We start from the raw sequence: 23707 nt of genomic DNA, 5'->3' as shown, positions 1-23707 counted from the left end.
TCGGCCTTCGCATTTAGACACTTGTACTATTAATCTGTGTTATAGCACTTAAATCCTGGACGCTTTGGGCCTTCGGCCTTCGCATTTAGACACTTGTCCTATTTTTCTGTGCTAAAGCACTGATGTCCTGCACGCTTCGGGCCTTCGGTCCTACGCGGAGCTCGGCCTTCGCATTTAGACACTTGTACTATTGTTCTATGTTAAAGCACTTAAATCCTGGAGGCTTCGGGCCTTCGGCCCTACGCGAAGCTCGGCCTTCGGCCTTCGCATTTAGATACTTGTACTATTGTTCTGTGTTAAAGCACTAACATCCTGGACGCTTCGGGCCTTCGGCCCTACGCGGAGCTCGGCCTTCAGCCTTCGCATTTAGACACTTGTATTATTGTTCTGTGCTAAAACACTGATGTCCTGGACGCTTCGGGCCTTCGACCCTACGCGGAGCTCGGCCTTCGGCCTTCGCATTTAGACACTTGTACTATTGTTTTGTGTTATAGTACTTAAATCCTGGACGCTTCGGGCCTTCGGCCCTACGCGGAGCTCGGCCTTCGGCCTTCGCATTTAGACACTTGTACTATTGTTCTGTGTTATAGCACTTAAATCCTGGACGCTTTGGGCCTTCGGCCCTACGCGGAGCTCGGCCTTCGGCCTTCGCATTTAGACACTTGTATTATTGTTCTGTGCTAAAACACTGATGTCCTAGACGCTTCGGGCCTTCGGCCCTACGCGGAGCTCGGCCTTCGGCCTTCGCATTTAGACACTTGTACTATTGTTTTGTGTTATAGTACTTAAATCCTGGACGCTTCGGGCCTTCGGCCCTACGCGGAGCTCGGCCTTCGGCCTTCGCATTTAGACACTTTTACTATTGTTCTGTGTTATAGCACTTAAATCCTGGACGCTTTGGGCCTTCGGCCCTACGCGGAGCTCGGCCTTCGGCCTTCGCATTTAGACACTTGTACTATTGTTCTGTGTTAAAGCACTAACATTCTGGACGCTTCGGGCCTTCGGCCCTACGCGGAGCTCGGCCTTCGGCCTTCGCATTTAGACACTTGTACTATTTTTCTGTGCTAAAGCACTGATGTCCTGCACGCTTCGGGCCTTCGGTCCTACGCGGAGCTCGGCCTTCGCATTTAGACACTTGTACTATTGTTCTATGGTAAAGCACTTAAATCCTGGACGCTTCGGGCCTTCGGCCCTACGCGAAGCTCGGCCTTCGGCCTTCGCATTTAGACACTTGTACTATTGTTCTGTGTTAAAGCACTAACATCCTGGACGCTTCGGGCCTTCGGCCCTACGCGGAGCTCGGCCTTCGGCCTTCGCATTTAGACACTTGTACTATTGTTTTGTGTTATAGTACTTAAATCCTGGACGCTTCGGGCCTTCGGCCCTACGCGGAGCTCGGCCTTCGGCTTTCGCATTTAGACACTTTTACTATAGTTCTGTGTTATAGCACTTAAATCCTGGACGCTTCGGGCCTTCGGCCCTACGTGGAGCTCGGCCTTCCGCCTTCGCATTTAGACACTTGTACTATTGTTCTGTGTTAAAGCACTAACATTCTGGACGCTTCGGGCCTTCGGCCCTACGCGGAGCTCGGCCTTCGGCCTTCGCATTTAGACACTTTTACTATTTTTCTGTGCTAAAGCACTGCTGACATCTTGGACGCTTCGGGCCTTCGGCCCTACGCGGAGCTCGGCCTTCGGCCTTCGCATTTAGACACTTGTATTATTGTTCTGTGCTAAAACACTGATGTCCTAGACGCTTCGGGCCTTCGGCCCTACGCGGAGCTCGGCCTTCGGCCTTCGCATTTAGACACTTGTACTATTGTTTTGTGTTAAAGTACTTAAATCCTGGACGCTTCGGGCCTTCGGCCCTACGCGGAGCTCGGCCTTCGGCCTTCGCATTTAGACACTTGTACTATTGTTCTGTGTTAAAGCACTAACATTCTGGACGCTTCGGGCCTTCGGCCCTACGCGGAGCTCGGCCTTCGGCCTTCGCATTTAGACACTTTTACTATTTTTCTGTGCTAAAGCACTGACATCTTGGACGCTTCGAGCCTTCGGCCCTACGCGGAGCTCGGCCTTCGGCCTTCGCATTTAGACACTTGTACTATTGTTCTGTGTTATAGCACTTAAATCCTGGACGCTTCGGGCCTTCGGCCCTACGCGGAGCTCGGCCTTCGGCCTTCGCATTTAGACACTTGTACTATTGTTCTGTGTTAAAGCACTAACATTCTGGACGCTTCGGGCCTTCGGCCCTACGCGGAGCTCGGCCTTCGGCCTTCGCATTTAGACACTTTTACTATTTTTCTGTGCTAAAGCACTGACGTCTTGGACGCTTCGGGCCTTCGGCCCTACGCGGAGCTCGGCCTTCGGCCTTCGCATTTAGACACTTTTACTATTGTTCTATGTTAAAGCACTTAAATCCTGGACGCTTCGGGCCTTCGGCCCTACGCGGAGCTCGGCCTTCGGCCTTCGCATTGGCGGTCCACACCACGTTTCACGTCAGCCATAGCGGCTGTGTCCCTGATACAGCCTCTCTCATTTTTTTTTCAACAAACGTATTATATTGACTATTTCGTGCTCTTTGTATTCATAACTAGTTTACGTTCCTAAGTTTCATAAAGCCCCCTCTCGCTGTCTGTGAAAATCGACGCCACACTCGCGTTCGCGGCTTCACACCGCGATTCGCGCACGAGTGTGGAGGAGGCTTAATAAGTATAACATAGTATAATAATAGTCGACGCCAAAGATATGTTTACACTTTTGCACCTTACTCCTTTGTAATAAGGCCAAAAGTACGGCTTTAAAATGACAACGTTTTACACAAAAATAAAACGCTAATTACATAACTTACCATATTCGGAACCTAAGAACAATATTGAGAGTGGCAACACTTTCACAGGAGGCTATTCATAAATTACGTCATTTCAAATTTGGGGCAGGGGGAGGGTCTGGACATCGGATGATGGTAGCATGACACAGGAGGAAACGGTGTCATGCGAAGCATGATTTTGGGGGTGGGGGGGGGGGGGGCAAAAATCGTCAAAAATAGATGACGTCATTTATGGACAGCCCCTAGGTCGTATTGTCTTTTTCTAGCATATACGTCCCTCTCTCCCCCACACTCCTACCACACAGGCAGGTTGCTTTGTCAGTTATACAAGATAAATTTTCAAGTCATTGTCTCAAAATTATACATATGTGCACCATGCAGGATTAAAACTTTAGGTTCCGAATAGAGATGCACCGGATATTCGGTTATTATCCGGTATCCTATCTCGCCCTTATTTTAATAGTAACTATGCTTGATATCGGAATATAATCGTACTCGATTATTATTTTAAAACAATTTAAACGTTCCATTCACTAGCTCGCGCACTAATTTCGTAGTGATAGAGCTATATGAGTCCGTGCAAAAGTTCATTACGAAACAGGGCAAAACTTCCACAATGCTCACCTGAAAAATCGGAATGTAGGTATATTTTCGCCGGCCGAATATTCGGCGCCCGAATACCGAATATTCGGCCTATGGTCAGGCCGTACATCCGGTGTCCTGTATGCGGCCAAACAACTATCCGTTGCATCTGTAGTTCCGAATATGGTAAGTTATTTAATTAGCGTTTTATTTTTGTGTAAACGCTGTCATTAAACAGCTGTACCGATATTCGGAACCTAAGAATAATATTGAAGCATGTTTGTTATCGCCTGGTGGTGGGAAGCCGCCAAACCAATGTGATTATACATATCCTATGATATACTTATTATGTGTATGTAATATAATTATATTATGAGTGTTTAATTAATTATGTAGTACACCCTTTATTGTAACACCAATGAGGAGAGAGATATTTAGTAAAGTATACAATTTGATAGGTACATTTTGTATAATTAACATAGGTATATATGCCATTAAATAAATAAATACTATAGGACAATTTTACACAGATTGACCTAGTCCCACAGTAAGCTCAATAAGGCTTGTGTTGTGGGTACTAGACGACGAAATATATAATATACACATATCTATAAACTAGACGGGCCCGCAGCTCCGCTCGCGTAAATGAAATATAGAATTTATCTTATGTTTATTTAACTACCCACTCCAGATCACGCCATGTTTCTCGGTCTTGCGATAGCTCTCGCCAGTCAGCATGGCGGAGGTTGGGCAGGTCTAGAGCAACTACGTCGTTTCAGCGGTACCTAGGACGTCCATCGGCTGTCTCCCACTTCGTTGTCCCAAGTACGCTCTCGGCACGATCCTCTCCCATTCTCTTTGTGTCCGAGCCACGGAAGCTCAGCCGCTTTGGTCTCTCCAATACCCAAATATATCGCCAAATATATCGGAACACATCCTTATTTCTATGGCAACAAAGTTATATTACGATATTGTTTGGCTACTTTAGCCGTCACTATCTATTTCATACTGACTGTACATTCGCTTTATGAATGTGTAGTCGCCATTAGATATATATCGTAGCCACCAAGGTCGCTCAAAAAATATCTGAACGTGCACTTTGATTACATTATACATAATTTACATGGTTCAGATATTTGTGAATACCTCATCCGCTCCGATATATCTGATGGTGACTTTCAGCAAGAAGAAAAATCTTACCTGGTCGAGTCGTATCCTATTACGCGAGTAAACAATTCCCGAATTGATTATATCTCTAAAGTCATCCCTTGAACTGATGGACTTCATATTAACGTATCAACTTTTTATTTTTGGGCTTTCTCGGCAGCCCGTTCCCCGGACGAATGGCAATGGTTGCCGAAGCCGTAAGTTATCTGAATAATATAACTCGAAAATAAATTTAAAACAACGAAATGCAAATTATTAGTAATATGACAGAAGTCATTCGTATGGGGGCTACGAAGGTTGACATTGACAGCACTTTTTATTTTACTTCGAGTAAAAAAAGCCGAAATCACTGCATACCAACATAACAAACATAATTTTGGTTATTTGAAGATCGAAACGAAACCAACAGAGTTTCCGAAAATGGCCGATAGTCGTAAAATGAAGAATGTTATGAAAATTTCTTTTGCTTATTGTAAGTTAAATACGCATCGAAAGCGATAGTTTTTATGCTCTAGTTATATTCTCATATTTAGATAATAGATTAGAACAGCTTTTTCTTATCATACGTGCGTCTTATTCGTGAAACGTGTCAAAAACTTTTTTAGAAATTTGTAAGGTGCCATCTCTCTTCTTCCCTCATTTTTTATCCCGTTCTGGTTTTTCGATTTTATATATATGATTTGCATTTGTGACCACCTGACGAAGCCTGCGTTGTGGATATCCTACCTAAAAATATAAAGCCTATAAGGTGTCCCACTGCTGGGCAAAGGCCTCCCCCCTAGACCTCCAATCCTCCCGATTAAGTGCAGCCTCTGTCCAGTTGCTGAGAAATGTGTCCAGGTCGTCCCGCCATCTCCTCTTAGGCCGACCTTGCCGGCGTTTTTTTATAGATGCATATTTTTATAGATGTTAAATAAAGACTTAGATAAAAAATTATATATATGTGAAGTGTAATTAAATCCAAAATAACAACTACATGCAAAAGTTCTTTTCCTTAACCTTTTAAGCTATAGGTAAGTAAGTACCTGCTAAATTATTTATTTAAGTACCTACCTACATTTTTACCAATATTTTATTCAAAATCAAAGATCTAGTTGGAAAGAAATAAGTAGGTAGATAAAGAGTGAAATATTTCACGATTTCGTATGTCATTCTTGCGCAGAGCCATGCTAATCTCTCTCTGTTTCTAGTCAAATTTAAGTATATGAATTATGAATTGCCGAAGTACTAACCCACAATGGGATGTAGGTTTGTTCGTTACCTTGTATCTCTTTTTATCAGCATTTTTATTACTAAAAGTTTATTTGTGACGTCCCGCGATAAAGGTACCTTATGGCGGCTGGCGCTTATGCCGCATAGCGTTGCAATAATATTGGAGCGGCGTTAATAATAGCGTAAGCGCCAATCGCCATAAGGTACCTTTATCCGCAGGATGTCACATTCTGCTATATTATACTAACCCTGAACGGGATAAAAAGACAAATTGCTGATAGATACTTAGACAGATGAAACCTCCTCGCCATATCATAGTCTACCTTAAAACGTAGGTTCTACGTAACGCGTATTAACTAGTAGTAGTAGTAGGGCTTACGGCGATATTTACATCGAAAGCTGCATTTTTGGCAGAAAGCAAGCCGCTTTGCCCAGTGATACTAGGGACCAACCTGAATGATTTCATCCGAGGAAACACAAATTTCATTCACTAGAATTCAAGATGGCGGACATTTTCCAAAATGGCGGCTGCAATATTTAAAAAAATTATAGACACAAAACGGCTGCACCGATTTTGGTGATTTATATATCGATCAATTCGTATTGACACCTGTAATCGAATAAAAAATATGGCATTTAAGAAATTAAAGATGGCGGCTGAATATTAAGAAAATTGTGTTTTTTTTCTTTAATTTTATTCCTTCTAATAAAAATAACAACTAAATATTCTATAATATGATCACATATTCTTTAATTTAAATGAAACCTGATAATATTATCTGTAAAATAAAAAAATAATCTTAACAATCCGTTGAGTAGTTTTTGAACTATGCGCATTTCAAAAAGCGCGTAACTGCCGTACGAAACGGCCCGCTCGCGCGGCTCGCGTCAAAACTGAGAACTTTAATGATTTAAAGGCAAAAAAAGAACTGAAAACATATTTACTTTATTTATTAAGCTATAAATTAATTAATTAATTGTATTTCCGCTTATTATTTGTGACCATCACGGGAAAAGGTATGGCGGCTGGCGCTTACGTCGCTTAGCACCGGAATAGTATTGGAGCGGCGTTAATAATAGCTTAAGCGCCATCCGCCCTAAGGTACCTACACCCGTGGGTTCAAATTTATTCCTCTTTATCATCTTCGTCCGATGTGTTTGAACAGAAAGAAAAGAAAATTCATATGAAATCAGAACAAAATATACCTAATATAATTAAATTATATATATAGAGATGAACTACGCCAAACTGTTCCGCCCCTCCATTACTATTTCAATGTGTGTAGTATTGAAATAGTAATGGAGGGCGGGACAGTTTGGCGTGATTTACGTATAAGTACCTTCCGTTTTTGTAGTTGCCTTTGCAAGTGCTGCATTGCACTGTGCAGGATAGACCCACCCTCTGACACGTGCAGTGTGCAGTGCATTGTTTCGCAGCCTTTTTTAGAGCCGCAATGGTCCAAGTATGATAATTCACGCCATATCTCCCTGGCATCAGACCATTGCGATTCCCAACTGCCATTAGATGACTTCCAACCCCAAGAGGATGGCGATGGCACAGAGGCATCATGAAGAATCAGGTTTCATGGGCATATCACCCCATAAGTGGCCCGCTTGATATGTGAGACGGAGCGCGTGTTTATGTAATGCTGCCGATGTTGGGGGGATGCTGGTTACCAATTTATTTTTAGTAGCAAATAGCTCCTTGCGTACCAAGTTGACCAACGAATGTGCTATTTGTGGGTCATATAGGTAGCAGGTGAACTTTTCCAGCATAGCCATGATTTCTTCAGGAAGGCTTTGTAATGGCTGCGATATTTCTTTCAAAGCTGGTGTAACTTCAGGGTGTGACAACCACGTTTTGAAGCAAGACTTCTTTCCTTTAGTATGGAAGTAAGAAATAGTGTCACACCCTATAGAGGCGTGAAAGCCACGAAGAGCGGTTGATCTGTCAGGACCCAAAGTATTTGCTATTTGTGAACATCGATATAACGGCGTTTATTTGCAGCCCCAGTTATTAGCCATAACTCTTGCAGGCCACTCTCAATTAAAGTTTGATTATATGATATCAATAACACCAAAACATTTGTATCGGAAGATCTAATCAAAATACGCCTAATTCCCTGTTCTTCCTGATCTTTCGCGTGAAGTACGATGCGGCCATCAGCTTCTTCCGCATGTGTTCCTATTCATAAGATCAGGCAGAACAGGGAATTAGGCATATTTTGATTAGATCTTCCGATACAGATGTTTTGGTGTTATTGATATCATATCATCAAACTTTAATTGAGAACAGGGAATTAGGCATATTTTGATTTGATCTTCCGATACAGATGTTTTGGTGTTACAGATATCATTCATCAAACTTAAATTGAGAGTGGCCTGCAAGAGTTATGGCTATTAACCGGGACTGCAAATAAAGGCCGTTATGTCGATGTTCATAAAATAGCAAATACTTTGGGTCCTGACAGATCAACCGCTCTTCGTGACTTTCACGCCTCTACAGGGTGTGACACTTCTTACTTTCATACAAAAGGAAAGAAGTCTTGCTTCAAAACGTGGTTGTCGCACCCTTAAGTTACACCAGCTTTGAAAGAAATATCGCAGCCATTACAAAGCCTTCCTGAAGAAATCATGGCTATGCTGGAAAAGTTCACCTGCTACCTATATGACCCACAAATAGCACATTCGTCGGTCAACTTGGTACGCAAGGAGCTATTTGGTACTAATAATAAATTGGTAACCACCATCCCACCAACATCGGCAGCATTACATAAACACGCGCTCCGTCTCACATGTCAAGCGGGCCACTTATGGGGTGATATGCCCATGAAACCTGATTCTTCATGATGCCTCTGTGCCATTGCCATCCTCTTGGGGTTGGAAGTCATCTAATGGCAGTTGGGAACCGCAACGGTCTGGTGCCAGGGAGATATGGCATGAATTATCATACCTGGACCATTGCGGCTCTAAAAAAGGCTGCGAAACAATGCGCTGCACGTGTCAGAGGGTGGGTCTACCCTGCACAGTGCAATGCAGCACTTGCAAAGACAACTGCAAAAACGAAAGGTACTTATACGTAAATTACACCAAACTGTCCCGCCCTCCATTACTATTTCAATACCACACACATTGAAATAGTAATGGAGGGGCGGGACAGTTTGGCGTAGTTCATCTCTATATATTTAATTTAATTATATTAGGTATATTTTGTTCTGATTTCATATGAATTTTCTTTTCTTTCTGATCAAACACATCGGACGAAGATGATAAAGAGGAATAAATTTGAACCCACGGGTATAGGTACCTTAGGGCGGATGGCGCTTACGCTATTATTAACGCCGCTCCAATACTATTCCGGTGCCAAGCGACGTAAGCGCCAGCCGCCATACCTTTTCCCGTGAAGGTCACAAATAATTAGCGGAAATACAATTTATTTATTTATTTATAGCTCAATAAATATAGTTAACATGTTTTCAGTTCTTTTTTTGCCTTTAAATCATCACAGTTCTCAGTTTTGACGCGAGCCGCGCGAGCGGGCCGTTTCGGACGGCAGTTACGCGCTTTTTGAAATGCGCATAGTTCAAAAACTACTCAACGGATTGTTAAGATTATTTTTTTATTTTGCAGATAATAATATCAGGTTTCATTTAAATTTAAGAATATGTGATCATATTATAGAATATTTAGTTGTTATTTTAATTAGAAGGAAAAAAATTAAAGAAAAAAAAACACAATTTTCTTAATATTCGGCCGCCATCTTTAATTTCTTAAATGCCATATTTTTTATTCGATTACAGGTGTCAATACGAATTGATCGATATATAAATCACCAAAATCGGTGCAGCCGTTTTGTGTCTATAATTTTTTTAAATATTGCAGCCGCCATTTTGGAAAATGTCCGCCATCTTGAATTCTAGTGAATGAAATTTGTGTTTCCTCGGATGAAATCATTCAGATTGGTCCCTAGTATCACTGGGCAAAGCGGCTTGCTTTCTGCCAAAAATGCAGTTTCTTTTCGCTAAGCTCTATCACTATAGCCGTACCATTCGTATTCGAAAACACAAATCACTTGAAAACTGAAGGGTATGCCATTCACCATTTAAGTATTCAAATTTCAAACCTTATTATACACACAGAAAGATTTAAACTAACAAGACTCAGAAGAGACTTCATGTAGGTGTAAAATTGAATTCTAATGGTAACACGTGCACGCTTTACTAACTCGATGTGTTTTTAAAGATATGTACTTCAGTATTTTCATTGGCATAGCCACGGTGCACGCAGGCAGCCTTTGAAAACACTTTCACATCATATCATGGCATAAGCCGTTAGAAACTGTTTTTCACCACACCAGCTCGGAAAGGCTTACTTTGCACTTCAAAAACTAAGAGCAAACTTACATTTTAATCACAAGTGAGGCAAAGTAATCAAATGCAAATTTTGAGTTGTTTTGTTATGTTTGCTGGTAGAATTGACTTTTAAATCATGATTTTGCAGGATAAATATTTAATAACATTCATTTGTATTTGATTATTACATTTAATATTTGCTTCAAGTTGGTGTAGTCAAAGATTTTGTGTTTCAATTGGGGCAAATTTTGTTTAACCCTCGTGCTTTGAAACCCTCGCAACGCTCAAGATTCCATGTTTCGAATATTGATACTCGCAATATTAGCACGAGCGGTTAAACAACAACTTTGCCCCCTTGTAAAATAAATAACTATTTCAATATAGTCAGCTAAACTGAGGTACAAATTCAAAAACTCACCAGTAGTTTAGCTTCACGACCTTCTAGATGGAAAAACAGCAAGCCAATGACTTGAAAATTTGCCTTGAATAACTGACAAAGCAACCTGCCTATGTGGTGGGAGTGTAGGAGCGAGGGACGTATAAGCTAGAAAGGGGCAATACGACCTACGACAGTGTTGCCACTCTCAATTTGAGATGCAATGGATAGTTGTTTGGTCGGATACCGGATATTCGGCCTGACCATCGGCCGGCTGAACAATACCTACATTTCGGTTTTTAGGTGCGCATTGTACAGGTTTTAACCTGTTTCGTGGTGAACGTTGGCGCGGACTCATTTCTATGTTCGAAATGAGTAGGTACCTACGCGTGCAAGTGAGTGGATGTGGATGTTTAAATTGTTTTGAAATAATAAACGAGTATGACCGTGACTGTTTCTTAAATCCAATTGTTTACTCTGAAATCTAGCAAAGTTACTATCCGGTATTCGGCCGGATAGTGGGTCACTAATGTCACTATCCGGTGCATCTCTACTCTCAATATTATTCTGAGGTTCCAAATATCGGTACAGTTGTTTAATTGTTGCTTAATTTGGAGATTGACCCCAATTTCATTTCTGATCAAATCGGTCGATTTGATCATCCCGTCTGGACTCCACTTAACACCCGTAACACATTAGCGCGCCGTTCAAGGTCACGGTGCGCCAAACCATAGCCTGATGTCATGTAGGCATGTACTTAGTCCAAAATTATGTTATTTATATGCAATATATGCATTGAACGTTAAATCTGAACCAATTCGATTACTATTCTATAGTAAATCAGCATGACTTGAAAAAGCGCGGCAAATTTAAAACATGTATGTAAAAACCATTTAAGGTTTCAATAGCCCTCATAGACCTGACTTTTATCTCGATATCGTAATTTTCTAGCGACAAACCCATTATCTATACAAAACTGTCGCAAAAATGTTATCGCTTGTATATCGTGGTACAGGATAGGATGGAGCCATAGACTTACTACTTGCTTGCAGGTATCGTAATCAAACAAAGTGCTTGCTAAGTAGCTAAATACGCGCAATGTATTTTTATGTCAAAAATAAAGTATTTATTTAATGTTAATTTAGTATGAATTATATAGTAAATATGTATATTGTTTTATCCACAAATATGAACAATTGTAGTTAATTTACAAAACGTAATTTATACGGCCACAAATAAAATATTAAATGCTTCTAAAGTCTGTTTGATTATTTCTACATGGAAACGAAGTCATTTCAAATTATAAAAACATTAACTGAACACCTTATTGCTACCTGCATTCACCGCTCGCCGCTCAGCTACCCACTGACGAATACCACGGCCTTACGTTTTATGACAGGACTCTGAGTCAGGGGAGTGGCACACTTGGTCCGCCATTTTAGTCAGTCATTCCATGTTCGGGTGCGCTTGCGTTCAGTCGAGTTTTGGAATATTACTGCAAATTTTTGTTGTTTGTTAATTTGTTGGTTATGGTGTCGACTTTTATTGCCCTAGTCGCCAAAATAAATGATGTTACTTAGTGAAATTTTAACCGAGACCACACGGTAAAAATAAGTTTAACAATAATTACTTAGTTAAAAATCGAGTAAAAACGGTATTTCTAATACTTAACTTATATTTTTTGCTATTCAATTAAAGAGTAGTAACAAAATCCTAACTCAATTAATTAGTGCAAATATTTTAAGGTTTGCGATTCCTGCTCGGCCTTGCGTCGTAAGGTGCCCGGTACCACTGTATTGCAGCAATAACTAGAAATGCTTACTTTGGGGAACATTAGCAACTGTCGTTTTTGATAATTACATTTTAGTGGTGAGGGGTGGTACTTAAATGACCGCTATTGAAACCTTAAATGGTTTAAACTTATAGGCGCGAAGAATTGAAATCCCTAAGAAAATTTTAATTCCGCGTCTTTTTCTGCTATCAAATTATGTGTGTTTCGGTATAATAGCCCAATATAATTGGCCTATTATTGTATTAAATTTAACGCGCACGCAAAGACGGAAAGTCTACAATTATATACAATTTACTTTCTTATTTACAGCACTCTTGCCCAGATTAAAGCTGATAATTAGTTCGAATCTAGTCTCCCATATTTTTTAATTTCACTGGTACATATGTCTTGACCGAGTAAACAGTAAATATACTAAATACTTTTTTAAATATTCGCGCTCGGGGCGATGGAAGTTTCATCGTTCCGCCACCCGCTCCATGCAACGACCAATCGCATTAGCTCGCTGGCTCGTGCGCGGCAACTTTAAAGCAACGATAACGTTTTTGATGGTTTTTTGTGTTACGAATCATATTTCAAGCCGATTTTTACAGTATTCGACGATCGAGAACTCATAACGAAAATCCCATATGATATTGATCTATTACCATTTTTAACCAGGAAATTAAAGCACAACCCCATAAAACCCACCATACGGTATTATTTAGTGTACGATTAAATTGCAACGCTTGTACTTATTATAATTTGGAAATAATGAGAGAAAAAATAGCCTATTACCATTTTTGAGGACGGAAATATACTGAATTTAATAATAACCGTAGGTTACTTACTTTAAATGTAGGATACATAATTATTTTTTGTGTGATTCATGCTTAATGTTATAAAGCAAATATTTCTCTATGAGTATTAATTTAAAAAATGTTATTAATATTTTTTACTAATTTTCTGTGAATTTTTATATTTTTACATTTTTTTTTAAATACCTAAATGTAATATATTTATTTGGATTATGTGTCGACGTAATCACTAGATTTATTGTCTGTCCCATACACCGAATAGTTCAGCTATTACTAATTATTTCCATTCCGCCATACTAGCCGACCGTACCATTCTTGGGCTACAAGGGGCCTTTGTCCCAAAACCAGACTCTGTAGATAAAAGGAATAGACTACTAGATAATAGATTTATACATAGATATACGGTTGCTTGAGTTAGGATGCCCTGATACTGACATGGAAGGATGAGGCGACCCGAACACAATGCTGAATCAAGTGGAAGAAGTTAATTCTCAGACTACACTCAGGGTCCCTGTTAAAATTTAAAGCCTAGAGTCGCTAGTCGGTAGAGTACATGTATTACGTATGATATTTGATAAAATAAGTATTTCACACTAATTTCGCCTATTTTGAATCTGAGATTTACTTTCTAAATATTTTCGTTTTTCTTTCCCATATTTTTCTTTATCCAACCGGCACCCTTTAACGTTTTAACTTTCATCTTTGTATCTAATTGAAAACATAATGTTCTGCAATAAATTATAAGCGACACATTCACCACGATCCCCGTGTTCGTAATCGCTGACGGCTAAACATTCGTGCATAAAGAGGGTGTGGTGCATAAGTAATATAGCTTTTTAACCTAATTAATATTTTTCTAACACTTTTTTGCGCATAATCGTGAACATGCTCAACTCCTACAAATTCGCTGCGCATAATCCTTTATATTAGATAAAGAGTTTTTACGGTTGTTAGTCATAACATGTGGCCACAAGGGACATTTCAACTGTACATACATTGTAATGTTATTATATTTACAGTACATCTGGTACTCCATTTAGATATGAGCGCCGCGCCGGCGCGCCGCCGCCGCCGACGTAATTTTCGCGCCGCCGCCGCCGACGCTGCGCTATCGGCGTGGCATCGGCGTGACCTTGTTAGATACTACTACTTTCTGAATTAGATTTTATCTAGTTTAGATCTTTAACGGCGCCACTCTGAATAGCTTATAGACATTCAAAAGTTAGTTTAGGTCCATATAATTCAAAAATATTGAAGGTAAATTCAAGCTTTTCTGTCTGGTATAGTTCGTAGGTTTCAAACAGAGCCCGAGCTAATCCTATCTTCGAGCAACACCGGCTTCCGACACGTCGGAAGGGAGGGGCCCAAGCGATATCTCACCGTACAAATCATTCTGCCATTTTTCGCGGGGGGAAGGTGCACACAGTCGCACTTCTCACACACTTACATACAAAATCCAATCAAAGGCCCTACCGCGAACCACGTTCGACGTGTTGCCTCTCTATGGCACTTGTAAATTCATACGTAAGTGTGACAGGGAGTCAACACGTCGAACGTGGTTCGCGGTAGGCCCTCTGTAATGACGACACAAATATGTACATAGAAAATGACACACGTCAAAGACAAATCTTGCAAACCTCGATCTCTTTTTGTGTACGGACGAGTGACTAGTGTCACAACACGCACACTAACACATTTTCGTTGAAGTATGTCATTGTATTCTGAGAGATGAGAAGTCGGATTTGTCGCTCGACCGATCCGCAATTTGTACTGAGCGAGCAAAATCGATAAATCCAACAATTACTTGAGACTAAAATATAATAATTGTATTTAAATAACGTTACCCGCGCTAGATTAGATTGACGTGCTAATCTTGTACCTCGGCAGAGGGGAAATAGTGGGAATGCCGCCTCCCTTCCGTGTTGCTCGAACAATCCTATTGTCTATTGTTAAGTAAAACCGCTCGTGCCACGTGCCACCACCACCTGCATAAAAACCTGCGTACTTCGGTTACTGAGTGCCGGCGAGTCGAACGCTACAGAACCAGTCTAAAATATGTCATCGAGATGCGTAACAAAGGCGCGTTATCGGAGAGCGCACCTACACTGGTTTTTTGAGCGTTGGACTAGCCTGCGCTCAGGTGCCAAATAGAATAAGTATGACCCTTTTTTGCAGGTAAGTAGCGCGTGCGGTTTTACTTAACAATAGACAATAGGATTAGCCGCCGGGCTCAGTTACGAAGCTACGAACTATAACCGCGCTACTAGTCTTAGGACAACGAAATTACAGCAATTATTTGCCAGCTGGTTAGGTCATTCACCGCGAAATCAACCATTGCAAGCATGGGTGAATGTTTTTAAAATGTGTAAAAAGGGGTTAATTTCAGATATTAAGCGTTTTCACGTCCAAAGGAAGGGCGTCGGAAACGGAAACGGCTCTCATTTATTTGGCCATTGTTCAAATTTCAATTTTCTTTGGCCTCGAATCGCTCGCATGGAAGTATGCCGCTATCTGAACCGCCAAGTTTTCGGCTCTGTTTGGAGCTCAACTTTCGGCCTCGCTTTTAAAATGTTTGGTCATTGGTTTTTGTCCGATCTTAGCTCCACTGCAGCACGGCCTTTGGCCTCGCACGAATGCGCATGCATCTCCAAGTTTTTACCATTATGGCCTCGGTCTTTATCGGCCTTCGGACTTCCTTACACTGGACCACTAGTTCAAATCTAAGCTCTGCTCTCTTTGCAGCTTGGTCTTCGGTCTTGCACAGAAGCGCACCGCAATCGGCGCTCCAGGCATTCGGCCGTCAGCCAAGCTCACAATTGGCGTTCGATTCTAAGCTCAATACCAGCAGCTTAGCCTCTGGCCTCGCATGCTCACATGGGAAAGCGTCGGAATCAGGTCTTCGGTGTTAGGTGGAGCTCGGCCTCGAGCCTCACCTTTAGATATAAATCGGTTTTGTTGGGTTGATTTTGGTTAACGACAAAGCTTGATTTTCCTCAATTCGGCTCTTTAGAATATAGACAAGACGTTTTCCTGACGATACAGTCAATCAGCTACTTTTTAGTTAGCACAAAAGATAAGGGCTTCGCAAAGATCTTCCGGCCAGGGCCTCACCAAGATTAAGACCGGCTCTGATGCCGCGCGATACCGTTTATGCGAGTGTTTATACTATATAAAACAACTTTCGTACGTTTATTCAATAAATTCTCCTTGAAATTGAAAAATACACTTATTTTATAACTTTCTTACAGCAAAAACATGTTTTTTCAGTAAAATTTCGGTTTTAATTATTTTTTCATTAATCAAAGGTGTTTCAAGGCCACGCCGCCGATTCGCCGCCGCCGCCGACCGATTTTGACCGGCGCGCCGCCGCCGGCTAAATGCCTATCGGCGCTCATATCTAACTCCATTACAACACCCTGTGCTATAATGAACACATTACGTTACTACGTCGAAAATTTAAAGGGCCATATGTACTGTACAAGTTGTACAACGCTCTACGATACACGTGCGAATATGTAATTCGCAACTCATGTCGGTAGCCCAACGGCCTGTTTGCTTTTAATATGAGGGAATAATCATACCGCTTGAAGTCTTGCAAAATTAATAGTTCTCTCGAAAAGGCGAGGCTTATTTCAGGAGGCTTTATGATGTGTGTAACCAGAACCACACCACGGGCTTTGGCGTACATAGGTCACCGGGTTACCAGGACATCAAACCCACTTTTAGTTTTGACCCAATTTAACGCTGGAGGGGGGCGACTGCAGCATTCACAGCTTTGAAATAAGCTGCTTTGAATGAGAACTCAATTATTTCGCCGCTTTGTGTACTCTGCGGTTTGAAATGGATTCACATTTTCCTGACGGCGGCTTATTTTTATGCTAGGACATCAAATATTTTTGTAGCAAAGCATATTATGTCATGATTCGTAATAAAAGTTATCAGGTAAGGTCGAACCACATACGAATGCATAATTTAATTAGCACTGCTTCCGCTCCCTAATAGCTGCGTAGGGCCAACTTAAGATTAGAGCACTCTAAAACCGCCCGAACTCGTCTTTTTATCATAAACCATATACTTAAAACCAAATGTATACAATACCTATGAAGTTTCCTACAAAGACTACTGAGCGGGTCGGGCTAAAGCGGCGCTGGTGCCGAGATTTTTGGTGTGCTCGTCCTCTAACTCTAACCTATACATCGTTTGCGTAAATGTACCTATGTTCCCTACGCATCCGTTACGACCTGGGCTATAACCGCGAAAATCGAAGTTCGCAAATTGCGAGCATTTTTCTCTGTCAGTCTTAAGTATTACGCCTTCATTGGAGTAAAAGAGAAAGATCCCCGCAATTTGCGGATTTCTGTTTTAGCGGTAGCCCCTCTGTTACGAGTACTAGGTATTGCAAAATAAATTAATAACTCAATCTACCTAATGTTACATACTTAATTGGAGGCATTGAAACCATTGCACCGCCTAGTATCGCGTTACATCTACTCTGAACTCTCAGTTGTTTACGGTGCGAGATTATATTTCAGATATTACTTAATAGGCGAGGGCGAGCAATGCAAATAGGTCAGCGGGGGCATTAAAACAAGTTACAGGTACTCGTATTCGTAAGAAGTATAGATAAGTTAATACGTTAAGTCTTTTTTCAGTGCAGTTTTCTCTTATGTATATCCAAAAAAATATCATGATGCCATCAATTTATCAATCTCTTATAGGTAACAAAAGTTTAATGGCAGAATAATATTTATGCGTTGATTATGAAGCCTGCAGTCGTTATAGGTACCTACTTATATAAGAAAATCAATAAAATTCCAGTGCCTTACTCCATTAACCCTTTACCAGGCGAAGGGATATATATTTCCCACATATGGCACTTCAAACATGTGTCCTATTTTTGATGAGTAAGACTGACATTTGATTGTCAATTATTAAATGTCAGCCTTGTAAAGGGTTAAATTGCACTATAGTGTTTATTTACAACATCAACTAGCAACAAGTGCAGTGTACTTTTTGCGAGACGAAAGCCAACTGCATATTTTACCAAGATTAAACCGAGGAATACGGTAACCGTCTCGTGAAAATGTCTCTATGTGCATAGCAGCTGGAATATTCCAACCAGCATATTGTTTAAAAAGCGGTACCGTCTCAGTCTTACATTGTCTCCAGCTCAGACATTCGCAATGAGGTGGCCAGACTATCTGCGTACTATCTCCCTACCCCTACCACCCTCTATTCTGGTTCTTGCTTAAATACCGTTTTTAAGTTGATTTAAATATGGAGGGTTAATATTTGCCGTTAAACCACACCTCCACGAATGTACAGTCGACGTCAAAGAGATCTTTACGACTAACGTTACAAAAAATTATTTACACGACTTTATTGTCATAGCATTTAGGTCGTGTAAACATTTTTTTGTTACTTGGGCTGTAAATTTCTCTTTGACGTCGACTGTACCTATTTTTTCACGTAACATCACAGGCTGTTTTGTTTAAGAGCTGTTTCCCACTGACGTTCAGTTTTTTGCCGGTACCTACGGTTTTTTGCAGGATCCCGTTTTAGTAGTATACGTGCTAATATACTTAGTAACATTCCCACGAAGATTCTGTTTGCGGGATCCTGCATGCATACTACAGAAAACTGGATCCTGCAAAAAACCGTACCCGCAAAGAACTGGACATCAGTGGGAAACAGCTCTAAGTCGTAAGCGTCGTTTTAATGCTTATACTCTTTGAAACAATCTTAAGATCTAAATGGTTATATAACTTATATAGGCCACTAGGCAGCAGCACCTACAGTTCTGTATAATAGAAATATTGTGCCTTGACCAATGGCTTTAAATTAGAGGTAATTTAAAATAAAACCCAGTAATCACCGTCACAACATTCACAACTCTGTCATAGTCTCGTACTCATGGGCCTGTAATGACAGTGCAAGCAATCACGAATGGTAGAAAAAAAACTCGGCATGAATATAGAGTCGCGATTGAAGCACAAAGGTTTTGCAAGCTCCGGCGAATATTACTTAGTGCTGTAGAGTAGTCAACCCTAGTCGTGTAAAATATGTTTAAAACAAGCTTTTTAAATCTATGCATAGTTTTTTTGATTTATTATTTGATCGCAATATCAATTATTAATAATTGTCTTGTTTGACGTTAAAGTAAAATTAAGGAAATTAGTATTTTAGAAGTAAGTAATTAAGTATGTATTTTCCAGTGCAAGTGTCAATTACAGGTGTGTATAGAAACGAATGAAAAGCCGGGGATATTGGCTTTTCATATATAGGGGGGATATGTAGAGTTGTAGAGGCAAGTTCGTATCAAACCAAACGACGCTGCAAATCTAATAACAATTTATGAACCGTACGAAATATTATACGACAAGAGTTAAATGTTTTATCTAATTTGCGGACGCCGGCGCAATTGTTTCAATTGTTACGCAATATTAACCTTACAGTTAGATCGAACCAATCTATGCCGTATCACAAAGGAGAAAACAGCAAAATAGACGTGTACCTTATTTTGTACTGCAAGTTGCATCGGGATGTGCACTCGTGCAGTATCTACAGATTTTATGGAAGCATTGCGATGATATTTTAGCAAATTTCATGTAGTTATTACTAATCGTACATATCATTATCTCAGCGTATTGTTCTTATTTAGATATATATTCAAAGAAAATCAAATAACCTCCCGAAACAGACACGCGGCTGTAAAGTAAATACAACTTGGTACCTAAAACAAATAGAAAAGGTAATCTTACACGAGGATAAGTTAATAAGAGTCCCAAGAACACAAGGCTTGTTTGTGTGGCCTATTATATTTTTCTAGGTCAAACGGCAATGCTCTAGATTAGGAAAATTAGAATGGATTACACGAGCATATTAACGTGGGTGGAATGTATGAGACATTATCACATGTCTCGCCTTCTAGAATAATTTAATTTTTGAGTGTATCTCTATCTAGGTAATCCAACGTTTTTATTTGTATAATAACATTGTTACTTGTATAAGATACTTTTCCTTTAGGTATTAAGTAGATATACAAATTTTCTAATGTTAATGTGACGGTGAAATATTTTATTATTTTCTTGTTTTCAACGCGTAACCTAAGGACCTGACCACAAAGAATAAAAAATAGACTGTATTCAAAGCTTCGAACAAATCCCTTGCAAGTAGACAAATGATGTCAGAATTAAAGATTAACATAGCTTAGCCTTAAGTCCAACTGGGTCAAGATAATTTATCGTTGTCTAAAGACGCCTGGCACAGGACTAAATATCGTGGTACAACATGGCGGAAACATCAGAATACATTAATTACATCAAAATAAATGATCAACCTGAACCGATTTATTCTAGTAATCTTATTGATTAGCAGTTCCTTATAAATCATTCCTTAAAATATCAATTTTCAATATAATTATTTAAAATGGCCGACTTTTATGTAATCATTCGACTTCAAATGCAGCAGTCGTAAATTGAGTACTATTCATTAATTTAACGAGCAATTTCTTCTAAACATAACATACATAAATCGAAATGATCGGTTCGGACGTAGACTTAAAAAGCCAAGAACAGACAAAACAATTTAGCACTCAGTTGAGCCAAAACTAGTGCATAATAGGAACCAAATACATTTTACAAGTTTACCTTAGTTTGGGTAACTACGTCAACCTTTATCCGAACTGAAAGTTCAAAAATGACAATCAAATCAGTCTTAAGTGCCCCATTTGGTTGCTAAATGGCATCTGCATTGATAGGGGTTAAAAGCGCGGTTAAAACAAAACGATCATATTAAACTAGTGGTTTATCTTATTACTTGAACCGCAACCCCTAACCATGGAGCGTGGTGTAGTGAGACATAGCTCTATGGTATCTATTTCCGACGGCACGCGCCGCTTTTTGTTCAGCCAATTAGATAACAGGAGATTTACGGCGCACGCGCAGCCGCTGCAGCGCCACAAGCTACAGCGCAGGGGACAGCGCACTCACTACAACTATATCTTATCCTACAGGATGGACCATAGTACGGCCAAGGAATTTGATTTATTTTCCAATTTATTTTGATTTATTTTCCTTGCCACAGTGACATAATTATAATATAAGATCTCTAATAGTAGCTTGTCAGTGGGAAAAGGAATTGGAAACATGCATTCGGCCAATAATATGTTTCAAAACATCGTTGTCTGAAAAATCATTGAATATATTATATAGTTAGTTTAATCAGTCAGTATTCTTTAGACAGATCAGACCTTCTCACCACTCATCAGTTTGTACGGTCACAGACTTTAATTGTTGAGCCATTTATGGTTTACTTTACATTGGAGATGTCATTGCGTTAGTATTGACACCCAAATTAGCTTGAACCCTAAATGGCTCAGCAATTAAAGTCCTTGACTGTACAAGATTTATATATACCTAGCTGTTTGTAGTAGAACAGTAGATAATCCGTCGTCACAATGCAAGATTTATTAGGCTTATTAATCATATTATTTCCTACATGCGGTTACGCAATATTAAAACAAAGGCAAAGAAAACAAAATCACGGTCACGGCAAAGTTATGACACAGATCCGTAATGCTATTGTTATTAAATAAAATAATTATCTTCTAAGTAGGTATATATGACTCGCTGTCCAGTTAATATGCAGGTATGCGGTTTTTATAGACCTGTTAGAGTTTACTGTTGCCTTCTTTCATCTGACAAATTACAGCAATATCTTGGGACTAGCACTGATTAAAAGCTTGCTTTTTCTTACTAGCTTTAAATTACATAAAGGCTTGGCCACACACAGAGCGCGACGCAGCGCCGCGTCCGCGCCGCGTGATGCCGACGCGAAGCCTGGTCAAACAGGGCGCGCGCCGATCGCGCCGGCCTCACGCTCTCAACACGCCCGCAAGGCGCGCGTGAACGCGGCGCGGCCGCGCGGGAACGCGGCGCACCGCTCGCTGCCTAACGTCCGATCCTACTGACGTGACCTTGCGAGACGCGGCGGGCCGCCGCGTCCGCGCGGCGCAGCGCTGCGCACGCGCCGCGTGGACGCTAGAGGCCGCGCGGCGCGGGGCGCGACAGAAGCGGGGCGTGATACCGGCGGGACGCAGTCTGTTTGACGTCGGTAACCTGTTAGCATGTGCCGCGGTCGCGCGGCGTGGACGCGGCGCGGACGCGGCGCTGCGTCGCGCTCTGTGTGTGGCCAAGCCTTTACGCTACGTTGATGATGCTACGGCTCGGCCATAATAGAAAATAAACAGTGTAAATTTGATCTTCCGTTATTTTTCTTACACTCACCTCTTACTCTTAACAACTTCACTGTCTATTTACTCAAATATTATTCATATTAGGTGCAGTTTTTAGTTACACTTTTTACTCAAGAAACATGCCAAATGTGTATTGGTTATCATTGCAGTGGCTATGTCTAGTTTTGAGCAAATTATCCCGTCTGAAGTTAAAGTTACACCAATGTTCTTATACCACGGTAGACTAATTATACCTTTTAACTTTTATATGTACTTGCCTTTTGCACAGAATCCGAGACATGAACATGTGAAAATATCCTAATTTATTAATCACGTTTTGTTAAGACACGTTAGGAACAAAGTTTTTAGCAGATAGTATCAGGTGGCGGTAACCCCAAAGTTTATTGTAGGGAGTTACAAATTCTATCAAAAACATAATTTCTAGAAACTAATATGAAAGTAATAGTTACCTTTCCACCATGTAGAGTCACGAATGTGGTTTCACAACATTTACAACAACCCAACTCTAGTGGGCGAACCCAACGGAACCTGCACTGATTTATAGTACTAGTACCGAAAACCTCAAAAACTCAATCATATTTTTGGTTTGAAAGATGTACTTTAGATTCGCGTTGTAAAGTTGTTTTTAAACCAAAATAATCTTGTGAAATAATGGTTAGTAAAGACAGTAAAGTTATTCCTAGACGTCTAGTCTTCCGAGGCACATAGTTATTGGACAGTGGGGCGCAATAAGCAGCCGAGTCGACGAGCCAATGTAATGAGCCGCTATTGTATTGGCCGTCTATTGTAAAATATTGTGAGAAAAGCTTTTTTTTTTTTTTTTTATTATGCATGGGTTTACTCATGGCCACAGACTAGCCGAGGCGTAGACGTGGCCTACGATGGAGCGAGCTCGCCCAGAAGGTGCCTGTTCACTCTTGATTTGAAGGTTGCCGGGTTATAAGCTTATTCAGGGCTTGCTTGTTATCTTCTGTATTTACGGTATTTGGTCTAATATTCCTAGCTCGACTAGGTTGGATTCTTTACGTCCAACTAGAAAACAATATCTAAGAAACTATAACTCTGTATCTTTAGGTATTTAAATAAAAGTAAACAAATAATATGTAAATTTTCGGGTAGTTATAACATTTATTGGTTAACCAACCAAATACAAAATCACCTGGATCTGTCACTGAACGACCAGACTTTAACCTTCATTATTTGGTCATGTTATGTTTTCATCTACCCTCAACTGGCTTAAGGAATGGTTGAGGGTAGATTATGTTTACTTTTATTTAAATACCTAAAGATACAGACTATAAGCAAAAGCTAAGTAGAGTATTAGGCGCGTTTTTAGTTAACCTCTTG

The 23707-nt window shown here is 40.4% G+C and overlaps 1 protein-coding gene and 1 non-coding gene across 2 annotated transcripts in view; one reads left to right on the top strand and one right to left on the bottom strand.

Annotated features, from left to right (window-relative positions):
- Window positions 1-23707, top strand: part of LOC134673530 (myosin-I heavy chain) — a 130667-nt gene that overhangs the window by 45121 nt on the left and 61839 nt on the right. The gene's annotated exons all lie outside the window — the stretch shown is intronic.
- LOC134673690 (U6 spliceosomal RNA) lies at window positions 5696-5806 on the bottom strand. The gene has a single exon (XR_010099500.1). It is a non-coding gene; the product is annotated as a U6 spliceosomal RNA (small nuclear RNA).

This window comes from Cydia fagiglandana, chromosome 18 (genome assembly GCF_963556715.1).
Source record: "Cydia fagiglandana chromosome 18, ilCydFagi1.1, whole genome shotgun sequence".
Lineage (NCBI taxonomy): Eukaryota > Metazoa > Arthropoda > Insecta > Lepidoptera > Tortricidae > Cydia > Cydia fagiglandana.
Note: the sequence above shows the minus strand (reverse complement) of the source record. Positions and strands in the feature narration are given on the sequence as shown.